This window comes from Schistocerca nitens, chromosome 1 (genome assembly GCF_023898315.1).
Source record: "Schistocerca nitens isolate TAMUIC-IGC-003100 chromosome 1, iqSchNite1.1, whole genome shotgun sequence".
NCBI lineage: Eukaryota > Metazoa > Arthropoda > Insecta > Orthoptera > Acrididae > Schistocerca > Schistocerca nitens.
The window spans coordinates 830,019,083-830,030,878 of NC_064614.1; positions in this window are offsets into that span (position 1 = coordinate 830,019,083).

The window sequence follows — 11,796 nt, forward strand, 5'->3', positions numbered from 1 at the left end:
AAGAGACCTTTGGAGAAAAGAGAACCACTTGTATGAATATCAAGAGCTCAGATGGAAACCCAGTCCTAAGCAAAGATGGGAAAGCAGAAAGGTGGAAGGAGTATATAGAGGGTCTATACAAGGGTGATGTACTTGAGGACAATATTATGGAAATGGAAGTGGATGTAGATGAAGATGGAATGGGAGATATGATACTGCGTGATGAGTTTCACAGAGCACTCAACGACCTGAGTCGAAATAAGGCCCCAGGAGTAGACAACATTCCATTGGAACTACTGATGGCCTTGGGAGAGCCAGTCCCGACAAAACTCTACCATCTGGTGAGCAAGATGTACGAGACAGGTGAAATACCCTCAGACTTCAAGAAGAATATAATAATTCCAATCCCAAAGAAAGCAGGTGTTGACAGATGTGAAAATTACTGAACTATCAGTTTAATAAGCCATGGCTGCAAAATACTAACACGTATTCTTTACAGACGAATGGAAAAACTGGTAGAAGCTGACCTCGGGGCAGATCAGTTTGATTCCGTAGAAATGTTGGAACATGTGAGGCAATACTGACCTTATGACTTATCTTAGAAAATAAATTAAGGAAAGCCAAACCTACGTTTCTAGCATTTCTAGACTTAGAGGAAGCTTTTGACAATGTTGACAGGAATACTCTCTTTCAAATTCTAAAGGTGGCAGGGGTAAAATACAGAGAGCGAAAGGCTATTTGCAATTTGTACAGAAACCAGATGGCAGTAACAAGAGACGAGGGAAATGAAAGGGAAGCAGTGGTTGGGAATGGAGTGTGACAGGGTTGTAGCCTCTCCCTGATGTTATTCAATCAGTATATTGAGCAAGCAGAAAAGGAAACAAAAGAAAAATTTGGTGTACGTATTAAAATCCATAGAGAAGAAATAAAAATTTTGAGGTTCGCCGATGACATTGTAATTCTGTCAGATACAGCAAAGGACTTGGAAGAACAGTTGAACGGAATGGACAGTGTCTTGAAAGGAGGATATAAGATGAACATCAACAAAAGCAAATCGAGGATAATGGAATGTAGTCAAATTAAGTCTGGTGATGCTGGGGGAATCACATTAGGAAATGAGACACTTAAAGTAGTAAAGGAGTTTTGCTATTTGGGGAGCAAAATTACTGATGATGATCGAAGTAGAGAGTATATAAAATGTAGACTGGCAATGGCATGGAAAGCGTTTCTGAAGAAGAGAAATTTGTTAACATCGAGTATAAATTTAAGTGTCAGGAAGTCGTTTCTGGAAGTATTTGTATGGAGTGTAGCCATGTATGGAAGTGAAACATGGACGATAACTAGTTTGGACAAGAAGAGGATAGAAGCCTCGAAATGTGGTGCTACAGAAGAATGCTGAAGATTAGATGGTTAGATCATATAACTAATGAGGAGGTATTGAATATAATTGGGGAGAAGAGGAGTTTGTGGCACAACTTGACAAGAAGAAGAGACCGGTTGGTAGGACATGTTCTGAGGCATCAGGGGTTCACAAATTTAGCATAGGAGGGCAGTGTGGAGGGTAAAAATCGTAGAGGGAGAACAAGAGATGTATACACTAAGCAGATTCAGAAGGATGTAGGTTGCAGTCAGTACTGGGAGATGAAGAAGCTTGCATAGGATAGAGTAGCAAGGAGAGCTCCGTCAAACCAGTCTCAGGACTGAAGACCACAACAACAACAACAACAATAATTACAGATTTCTGTAGTTGTATGTAGCTGTATTGCGCTGATGTACTGGTGGATATTGTGTGGTATGACTCCTGTAATTGGTATAATGTCAACTTTATCCTGATGCCACATGTCCTTTACTTCCTCAGCCAGTTGGATACATTTTTCTATTTTCTCTCCTGTTTTCTTCTGTATATTTGTTCTATTGGGTATGGATATTTCCATTAGTTGTGTTAATTTCTTCTTTTTATTGGTGAGTATGATGTCAGGTTTGTTATGTGGTGTTGTTTTATCTGTTATAATGGTTCTGTTCCAGTGTAATTTGTATTCATCATTCTCCAGTACATTTTGTGGTGCATACTTGTATGTGGGAACGTGTTGTTTTATTAGTTTATATTGTATGGCAAGTTGTTGATGTATTATTTTTGCTACATTGTCATGTCTTCTGGTATTCTGTATTTGCTAGTATTGTACAACTGCTTGTGATTTGATCTACTGTTTCTATTTGTTGTTTGCAAAGTCTGCATTTATCTGTTGTGGTATTGGGATCTTTAATAATATTCTTGCTGTAATAACTGGTGTTTATTGTTTGATCCTCTATTGCAATCATGAATCCTTTCATCTCACTGTATATATTGCCTTTTCTTAGTCATGTGTTTGATGCATCTTGATCAATGTGTGGCTGTGTTAGATGATACCGGTGCTTGCCATGTAGTGTTTTCTTTTTCCAATTTACTTTCTGTTGATGTTATGTGATCTAAAGTTTTGTAGAAGTGGTTATGAAATTGCAGTGGTGTAGCCGATGTGTTTCTATGAGTGATTGCTTTGTGTATTTTGCTAGTTTCTGCTCGTTCTACAAAGAATTTTCTTAAATTGTCTACCTGTCCATAATGTAGGTTTTTTTATGTCGATAAATCCCCTTCCTCCTTCCTTTCTGCTTAATGTGAATCTTTCTGTTGCTGAATGTATGTGATGTATTCTATATTTGTGGCATTGTGATCGTGTAAGTGTACTGAGTGCTTCTAGTTCTGTGTTACTACATTTCACTACTCCAAATGAACAGGTCAATATTGGTATGTCATAAGTATTTATAGCTTTTGTCTTGTTTCTTGCTGTCAATTCTGTTTTCAGTATTTTTGTTAGTCTTTGTCTATATTTTTCTTTTAGTTCTTCTTTAATATTTGTATTATCTATTCCTAATTTTTGCCTGTATCCTAGATATTTATAGGCATCTGTTTTTTCCATCACTTCTATGCAGTCGCTGTGGTTATCCAATAAGTGATGTTCTTGTTTAGTGTGTTTTCCCTTGACTATGCTATTTTTCTTACATTTGTCTGTTCCAAAAGCCATATTTATATCATTGCTGAATATTTCTGTTATCTTTAGTAATTGGTTGAGTTGTTGATTTGTTGCTGCCAGTAGTTTTAGATCATCCATGTATAGCAAATGTGTGGTTTTGTGTTGGTATGTTCCAATAATATTGTATCCATAATTTGTATTATTTAGCATGTTGGATAGTGGGTTCAGAGCAAGGCAGAACCAGAAAGGACTTAATGAGTCTCCTTGGTATATAACACGCTTAATCTGTATTGGCTGTGATGTGATATTATTTGAACTTGTTTGGATATTGAGTGTGGTTTTCCAGTTTTTCATTACTATGTTTAGGAACTGTATCAGATCTACTTTGCATATTTCCAATATCTGTAGTAACCATGAGTGGGGTACACTATCAAAAGCTTTTGGTAATCAATGTATGCATAGTATAGCGACCTTTGTGTAGTTTTAGCTTGACATGTCACCTGTGCATCTATTATCAGTTGCTCTTTACATCCTCGTGCTCCTTTGCAACAGGCTTTTTGTTCTTCATTTATAATTTTGTTCTGAGTTGTATGTGTCATTAATTTCTGTGTAATGACTGAAGTTAATATTTTGTATATTGTTGGTAGGCATGTTATGGGGCGATATTTTGCTGGGTTTGCTGTGTCTGCTTGATCTTTAGGTTTCAGATAAGTTATTCCTTGTGTAAGTATATCAGGGACTGTGTATGGGTCTGCAATGTAACTGTTAAATGATTTAGTTAGATGTGAATGTGTTGAGGTGAACTTCTTTAGCCAGAAATTTGCTATTTTATCATTTCCAGAGGCTTTCCAATTGTGCGTAGAATTAATTGCTCGGGTGACTTAATGTTGCAAAATTATCACTTCAGGCATTTGTGGTATCATATGTGTCTGTTTGTGCTTGTATCCACCATGCATGTCTGTTATTTTGTAGTGGTTTTGACCATATGCTGCTCCAGAAGTGTTCCATGTCTGTTATGTTTGGTGGATTGCCTACTTTAATGTGTCTGTTATCTATTGTCTGATAAAATTTCTTTTGGTTGGTGTTGAATGTTTGGTTTTGTTTCCTTCTATTTTCACTTTTTTTGTATCTTCTAATTCGTTTGGCCAATGCTTGCAATTTCTGCTTCTTTTCATCTAATTGCTCTAACGCTTCTTGTGAGATTTTACCTAACCTTTTTCGTTTTTTGTCTGATATTTCATTTCTTATAAATTGTGTTAGCTGTCCGATGTCTTTTCCCAGCTTTTCTATTCTGATCTGTAGCCTGTATTGCCATGTTGGTTTTGTGGGTTTCTTCTGTGTGTTGGTTGGTTCTGATCTCTGCCTAGTGTGTATATTTAGTGTAGTGAGTGCTCCTATATAAACCAGTAGTTGTAACTCTTCCATAGTTGTATTTTCATTTATTTTGTTGTGTATGATTGTGTTGATAGTTGTTATTGTTGTTTCGACTTGTGGGTTATTTGGAGGTCTATGCGAGAATGGTCTAATGTCTGTATTTGCGTCTTTGTATTCTATATATGTCAGCTGAAATTTTTCTTCTATATCTAACATGTGTGTCACTTCGTGTTCTCTTTGTGCTTGTTCTGGTGGCTGTCTTAAGATTTCGATTTCCTCTGCTTGTTTAATTGATGCATGTTGTTCTTTGTTTGTTTGCTCTGTTATGTTTGAGTCCATTACTGTATTTTCTTCCTCTTCTTCTGATTGCACATTATTTTGTTCCAGTATTTGTTGTACTTGTTGTTTGATGTTTTCTAATTCTGACTGGGATACCCTGTTATTTTTTATTATTACACAGATCTGATCACCCAGTCGTTGTTCTGTTAAAAATTTTAATTCTGGGTATCTGGTAATAAATGTTGTGTATACTTGTGATCTGTATCCAGTTCTGTTGGTTCCTAAGTTTGTTGCTTGGTAATAACAGAACATGAGGTGTCAGTTAACTTCGTCTGACCATCTCATCCTCTCTTTGTTTTCTTTCTAGAGTGGTTGCAGGAAGCATATCCTGCAAAACACCTCTATTTGGATTTAAATCATTTCCGTGTGGCTAGCAGTGTTGTTACCATTGTGGACGGGCATAGGGTTCAAGTGTCGTCCCTGACCATGACAGCGCTTGTCTGAGGCTTCATTAGTTCTGTCCTGAACCAACTAATCACACTAAAAGGGGGGTTAGCCCTATTAGTGGTTTCTTGTTTTCGTCGCCTTTTATGACTGGCAGAACATACCGGAGGCCTATTCTTATTATTCTTATTGGCCTATCTCCACTAGAAAATTCGCTCCAAATCCAAATTCAAATTCACGCCCGGGTTCCCGGGTTCGATTCCCGGCGGTGTCAGGGATTTTCTCTGCCTCGTGATGGCTGGGTGTTGTGTGATGTCCTTAGGTTAGTTAGGTTTAAGTAGTTCTAAGTTCCAGGGGACTGATGACCATAGATGTTAAGTCCCATAGTGCTCAGAGCCATTTGAACCATTTTGAACCAAATTCAAATTCCAGTATGATAATGGCTGCAAAACCGTACTTGTCTTTATTATTATTTATTAATATTCATTATCATTCATCATGTATTATTATTTATTATTATTATTGGCCTGCCTCCACTAGGAAATTGCGCTAAATTCAAATTCCACCACGATAATGTCTCGAAAACTGTACTTCTGTTTATTATTTGTTGTTGTTGTTGTTGTTGTTGTGGTCTTCAGTCCTGAGACTGGTTTGATGCAGCTCTCCATGCCACTCTATCCTGTGCAAGCTGCTTCATCTCCCAGTACCTACTGCAACCTATATCCTTCTGAATCTGCTTAGTGTATTGATCTCTTGGTCTCCCTCTACGATTTTTACCCTCCACGCTGCCCTCTCCATACACGCGACAGACATAGTCTTCTGTAAATATGCTAACTCCCACATCGCTCATCTAACCCATCAATTACCTAAGTATTTAATTCCATTTCAATTTGAATCATATTAAATAATTCAATTTACAATTTCATATACGTATGCAAAGATGTTCAACTACCTACTTTCAACTACTTTTCGAGGACCAGACCGCCACCTCATCCTAGGAACCCTCGCCGAGTTTGAATTCTGTCAGGAAAAAAACGTCACTTGCGCTTTCGCTACCAACCTAAGAAAATTGCGCGTAAAGAAAGGTCACTTGTACTAATCTCATCCACCCGACCGCCACTTCCTCCTAGGATCAGGCGCCAAGTGTGAAATCTGCCAGTAGACAAAGCTCACTTGCGTCTTCACCAACAACGTAAGAAAATTGCTGAAAACGAAGTCTATCACCACCACCACCACTTCCTAGTGGGCGGTTGGAAAAACGACTCAGTCCGCACTAGGCTGATGGAAGGAGGAAGGAGTGTACTTTATTTATTTGGGAGCAATTTATTTACGGACGGAGTTTATGCATCACAGAACACACGCTCTTACATGCCCCCACAGTATACAGACCTGCAAACTACTCCTACATAACTCATGTATAAAGCTCTATACACACGCTTGCAAATTGTAAACCGACAAAAAACTCACTGCACAGCCTACAGACATGTCAAGCACACCTAAATAATTCAAAACATTCACGCCCATAGAACCAAACAACTCTTAATTTCTATAAATAATAATCCATCTAAAATACTCTGCTCCTTAATCGTCAACTTTTCAAAATCATACACCTGTCTTTATTTAAACAACTAGAGATAGACAGCACCACAACCCTCTGTATTCGATACTCAGTCCACGGTCCAGCTGACTTAGTACACAAGACACCCCCCCCCCCCCCCCCCCGACATCAGAATATGTCAACAGTTTCACATATCTTTTTGAAACTTTTGCTTCTCATAGGTTTCGATATGTAAGGCTGACCGAAGGCAGGTCCTGAACTCCAGCAGTGCACTACACTTGGCAACACAACCACACCCATCAAGATATTCACTCCAATCCAGACCTGTAACTCCTCTACAAATAAATTTGTCCAGTTATTTATTGACTCACTCACAGTCTGACCAGATTGCCGTTTTTGCGCAAAAACCGCCCAGACTGCGCTGTGCTGCTCAGGGAAGTAAGGAAGGACTGCACTCTATTTATTTCGAGCCCTTTTATTTAGTCATGGAGTATATTTGTCACAAAACACCCACACTGAACTGGCTGTGGTCATCTGACACAGGCTATAAACACGTAAACAACTCCTCATTTCACCACACAATAGCAAACTCCTCTTAAATAATGCAGTACACAATATCCGCACAACCCTGAGCCGCGACCACCGAAGGCAGATGAAAGTCAACTTTATATCAACGTAGCATAATTCCAAAGTGCCGCCTCCATACACTAGACACATCATAGCAGCAGCACATGTATTTACCTCCTATGACACACTGCGCATTGCTCCTGACACGACATTACATGGCCCTTTAACTAAACGTAACTACACATCCCTGCTCTCGCCTCGTCACATGACCAGCCATCTAAAACCTTCTCAATATTATTCTTACTTTACAACATTTTTTTAAAAATAAGCTCTAATTTACTCCTCCCACCGCACCTAACATCATACCCGTCCCACCATCAACATACGCAGATGTCCTCAACCCTATCTTGACGCTCATATATCACCCCACAAACCATGTCCATCAATCAATTTACCATTCTCGTCCCCCTCTTTCCGAATTACAAACGTAGCCTCTATCTAAACGCCAATCAACTCATCTTTCTCGCACTTTCAACAATCAAATTAATTTTACAAACAGCCCAAAATACCAAACGTAATTAAAGAGTCAAACTTTTATACAGACCATCAAGCACATACCACACTCACACCAATATTCAAAGCCTGGTTCATATTTACCACTTCCAACTTGAATTAAATATTATTACCATTGCCCCAACATTCTGCCAGCGCTCGATTTGGACCCATTTTTCGGCTCTTAACTCTTGTCATTAGCGGTCCAATATCACTATCTATAGATTGCATAAATTTCCAAATAAAAAAAATCTAGTCCAATTATCTATGTCATCAAGCTGCACCCTCTCACGATAGCATGCAGATTCATCTTCTCTAGTCATTATACAACTTTTATCAGCGACACGCCTCAGTCGCTATCCCCGATAATGAATACCCGACCAGCGTGCGTAAGGCCTGTGACGACATCGCCGACGCGGGTTTGTGTACTGTAATAATCATCACATTTCGTTGAACAACAAGGAAAGACGTGAATTCGCTCGTCCTCGATGTTCTAATGTCTTACTCCTTCCGTCCTGCATTACACTTCAACCATTCAACATACACATTCATTCGCGCCACCGTTTAGAGACTCCTATATCGGAACACATAGCATCATTCAACAACTATCACTTGCTCTTATCTAATAACTCATCCATCAGGTCTGGGGGCAAGGTCACCCCTTTCTTTCTTTCAGCAGGAGAGAGCTATTTTTTACAGTGGGCCATCAACTTAACATCGCCAATGGCAAAACATATCTTCAAATACGTAAACACTCTTACTCAATTACACAGTGTTCCCGCTGAGGACATGACCTTCAATATTACAGTTCTTAATCCAGTACCCACCAAAACAAGTACTAAATGCTCAAACTAACCCCTTGCACCTTACAAAGCGAGCGTCCGAGCGCCGCCGGCGGCATGACAAAGCCACATATCTGTCCATCTAAACAGCCGTCCACTCAGCCCCAGCACCAGCATCCTGAAGTGGGCTCTCCCTATACCTACTCTCCAGCTATTGTGTAACGACATACAGTGCACAAATGGATTCCTGAAGAGCGCAGATCTCTATCCTCCCCTCCATCTCCAACTCGACATGTAAACAATGTATCCCCCAACCAGCGAACCCGACATCATTCACGCTGCACTGACAATTTCCACTCACAAATTTTAAAGACTTGCATATATAAAAGCCTATTCACTCCCGCCAAAACTCACTTAATAATAAAAAAGCATTCTCCCTTTCTAACCATAGATGAGTATGCATTTAGAACAAATAGACAAACATAATTCCAAGCAGAAGTCATACATATGATTAAAAAGAAAAAAAAATGACCTCAATTTAGGTTCTCCGACATTTATTTACATGTCCTAATGATACAGTCGTAGACGAGTCGTGTCATCCACTCGCTCAATCCTTCAACACACACTTTCACAGAACTTTTTCTACTTGTATGCCACCCACCCTGTTATAATAATTTTGTACAAGCATGTACGCCCCCACATACAAACCAGCTCAATAGAACATTATAATTCCTTTTTCAACAGGTAGTCGTATTCGGTGAACAATTGAACGTACTAAATTACTGATACATGTAGTCAAATAAGCAAATACTTTTACCGACATACACACCCTCTCACTGAGGATATAGCATTTAGTATTATATACTTAAACATATACCAATGATAACAATATTCCGATGCGCACCTTGTCCTTGTAATAAAGATACAGTTCATTTTCCTATACGGTACAAGTCGCTCTCAGAACAGTTCAACTAATTCGAGAGCCTTTTCCCGTTAACAGAAACACGTCAGTCTTTCTGATCAGAGCCTGCCATCTTTTCTACAGACATCTCGAGACTCGTGTATTAGAAGACCAAAAATATTTTTTAATATAATATTATAAAATTCACCTCGTACTCGTCGGTATTAAGCACAGTTCTAGTACTTTAGCGTGCCTTAGACCTCTGACTAGAATTCCTGCCCTGCACAGACATTAACATAGACTGATGCACAGCCTCTCACATGAAACTATACCTTGCACCTTGTAAATCATATTCTTACAGTCGACAGCATAACACTGAATGATTTTAAATAAAGGACAGCTACGTCACAAGGAAACTAGAAGAGCCTGGTGACATTGTGGCGACTTTCCAAACTACCCTCTGAAAGTGATTGACTGCCTCTACATTTAAACTCATTTGTCGCAGTGACCCAATAGTTGAGAACTCTGCGTTCCATTTCTAGTGATTGTTCATTTTGCACACAAGTACGGGATCACCGTTTTCGGTGCTAGCAACCCCAGAAGTTGCGGTCCATCAACCAAAATTTCTACCCCAACTCAAACAAGCATTGTCACTCAATCATTATGTGGTATCCAATGCACGGATGGGATAGATAAGACACCACCGATATACTTCAATATTATCTATCACAGCTGATATCGCGAAAAATGTTACAGTAAGTCCAACACTGGCCAATCATGTGACAGCATGTTTTCCTAATTTCAGTATCATAGCTAAACAATACCTCCTCTACTTTGCAAGTATCATTGCCAGCATTGATAGATAACTGCTTAATACGTCCATTCACACTTAATTCTCGAACACATAAAAACGATCAAACTACAACAGACAACGCTATACATATTTCTAAGACCTCGCGCATAGTACTCGATCAATCTCTCTGCGTATGGCAGTCACAGAGCAATCTCGCCCTCTTACGTTAAAAGACCATCTTCACCTCAGCATTGACCAGCCTACCCCGCAACATCGCTACCCAATTAATCCTCAACCGAGCAGACGAATACAGCTACACTTCGCCTCTCTTGACTGAATAGAGCTTTCCTAGTCCTAACCCCTCCAAGTGCACCACGTTTCTCGAGATGTAACCACGTTTTGTAGCTTAACACACCATATCGATCTATAGTAACAGATCTCAAAGTGCCTTAATTTAATAGCATACAGTTAAGAAGAACAAGAACGGAGTGATATTTATACGCAATGTAGTTCGACACATTTTTAAATAAATCATCCAGTCTATCATGTGTAAAGTATTGTAGCTGCAGAGGAAAAGAACTCAGGCCGTATCACGTGACTAAAGCATCCACATAGATCACTGGAAAAAAATTGACCTTTAGCAACTTGTCCTTCTCTAGAATAAATGAGTCAACGTTTAAATCGTACCTAGTTACAGCTCTATCTCAATCGATCATCCAGTACACTCTCTGTTATCCCTTAAAACAGATGTGAGTAAGTTTAGACGTGAATGATTCTGTGTCCTGAAAAGCGTCAAATACAGTATTTAACTCGCGTGTATCGCTGCTACCTCAGTAGACATACACTATAATACAAACTCAACGAGAAAAAATTGACTACCTCGCTTCGATGTCATCGTTTTCCTACACTCCTCTTGTTGTCGCATACTTGACTCCATGTACAAATTGCTCCCTGTGAACCAGTAGATAAGCAAGTACGTCCTCATTTTCACCGCATTTCGGTATATATTAGGTTAGTTTAGGGGTAAGGATGGATTCAAAGAGCATGCGGAACAACGAGACATAAAGGGCGACTGAAAGAGGCATCAGAAGGAGGGTTCTTGGGTTTGGAGAACATCAGGATACGGGAGGTTTTCCTCAGGTAGGGGTAGAAGCCAGTGGCAAGGATTACGTTGTAGAGGGCGCCAAGGACTGCAAGGAAGGAGGGAGGGCAGTGAGATGGTGGTAGGTAACGCAGTCTTGGCCGGGAGAGGTTTCTTATGTGTGAATTTATATTACGTTGATATCCACGCGGTAAGTTGCAGTTCTATCCAACGTCACAAGTGTTTCTTCACAAATGTGTTGTAACTTGCCACTGTATTCATTATTTTTATCCCTACTTGCGCTTATTTTAGAATCATTTTTAGAAACATCTATGTCTTCCGACATTCACACAAAATCTCGAAGCCAAAAAAGTAATTCAAATATTTCGTAAATCACGTAGGAAAGGGATGAAAAACAAACATTATGCTTAGGCGAATCTGAAGTTCTCCTTTCTCACCGCTTGGAGTGCTAGTGACG